This window comes from Schistocerca cancellata, chromosome 2, assembly GCF_023864275.1.
Source record: "Schistocerca cancellata isolate TAMUIC-IGC-003103 chromosome 2, iqSchCanc2.1, whole genome shotgun sequence".
In the NCBI taxonomy this organism is placed as follows: Eukaryota; Metazoa; Arthropoda; class Insecta; order Orthoptera; family Acrididae; genus Schistocerca; species Schistocerca cancellata.
Genome location: NC_064627.1, coordinates 345,330,715 through 345,332,365, shown reverse-complemented (window position 1 = coordinate 345,332,365; position 1,651 = coordinate 345,330,715). Strand labels below are relative to the sequence as shown.

The following is a 1,651-nucleotide window of genomic DNA, read 5'->3' as shown; positions in this document are numbered from 1 at the left end:
ATCTGCTTTCAGTAAGACGGTTCGTCGTGTATCCCTTACCAGAGATGATCTTGTCGAATTGTAATTTCTTAATTTAAATCTAAATATTGTGTGTTTCCTGCTGCGATTTATTGGGCCGAACGCCATCAGCGGCCCGCTGCATATTTATTAGTAGTTACTGCACGAACATTGCAATAACTATACCTTTTATCACATAGCTGTGTTGTAGGCTAAAACAGGAGGCGTGTACCGGTGACGTACCTTAAGATTTCTTCTTGCACAACATTCCAGCACATATACGCCATAATATCTAACTTCACATCCGGGAATGGTTAGACGGAAATCTACAGGATCTTAAAAGATGAGAACTTCCGTTTCTCCTTTCAATATTCTGCGTTAGGGTCAGAGGCGAATGAATATTCCTGGAATTAAGTTGTTTAAAGAATCAATTTTTTTTTAGCAAGGAAGGGTGAATACCTGTGCAGCTATTTGGGTGTTTGTATTTGGTGTTGAGAAATTAAATGGTTCAAATGGCTCTGAGCACTATGGGACTTAACATCTTAGGTCATCAGTCCCCTAGAACTTAGAACTACTTAAACCTAACTAACCTAAGGACATCACACACATCCATGCCCGAGGCAGGATTCGAACCTGCGACCGTAGCAGTCCCGCGGTTCCGGACTGCAGCGCCTAGAACCGCAAGACCACCGCGGCCGGCAGAAATTAAATGACTAATGATGAACGGTATAAAGATGATGTACCAGATGTGCTCTGTGATATGGTAGAAATAAAGTACCGGCTTAGAGATATTTATGCCGTCTGTAAAATACTATTATACGAGTTAGAATTGTGAATTGTATTCTGAACTACATGAAAATACCTGTTGCCAACGAAATATGTTTCATAATTACAGGCTACTATTTCATGTTTTTCTCTGTCAGATAATAGTCATTCACTAAAACTAGTCATACGTAGAATTTTCATACTGAGCTGTAGCTTTTCGTTGCTTTCAAGATGTTATTCATGAACTGACATCTAAGAAATTAGTATGAAGATGTCAGAACATATATTCGTAACAACGTCGAGGTTGTTCTTTTTCTTCGGAAAGCAGAAGTCTCTTAAGAAATTGTTGTTGTTGGTTGATTTTCAAGTCATATTTTAAGGGCCTTACTACAGATTTTATGTAATACACAACCTTCGTATTTCAAAAGTGCAAACTCAAGAAAACGCCAACGGCCTTGCCGCAGTGGTAACACCGGTTCCCGCCAGATCACCGAAGTTAAGCGATGTCGGGTTGGGCTAGCACTTGGATGGGTGACCATCCGGTCTGCCGAGCGCTGTTGGCAAGCGGGGTGTACTCAGCCCTTGTGAGGGAAACTGAGCAGCTACTTGATTCAGAAGTAGCGGCTCCGGTCTCGTAAACTAACATACGACCGGGAGAGCGGTGTGCTGACCACATGCCCCTCCATATCCGCATCCAGTGACGTCTGTGGGCTGAGGATGAAACGGCGGCAGGTCGGTACCGTTGGGCCTTCCAAGGCCTGTTCGGACGGAGTTTAGTTTTAGTTATTTAAGCTCAAGAAAACGAAGTTCTGAATCACACAATAATATGTGAACTCGATGCCACGTAATATCAACAACTGCTCAATTTTATGATGAAATCACTGCGCAA

The 1,651-nt window shown here is 42.4% G+C and overlaps 1 pseudogene; it reads left to right on the top strand.

Moving 5' to 3' along the window:
- Window positions 1–1,207: 1,207 nt before the first annotated feature.
- LOC126163660 (5S ribosomal RNA) lies at window positions 1,208–1,325 on the top strand (annotated as a pseudogene).
- The last annotated feature ends 326 nt before the right edge of the window (window positions 1,326–1,651 follow it).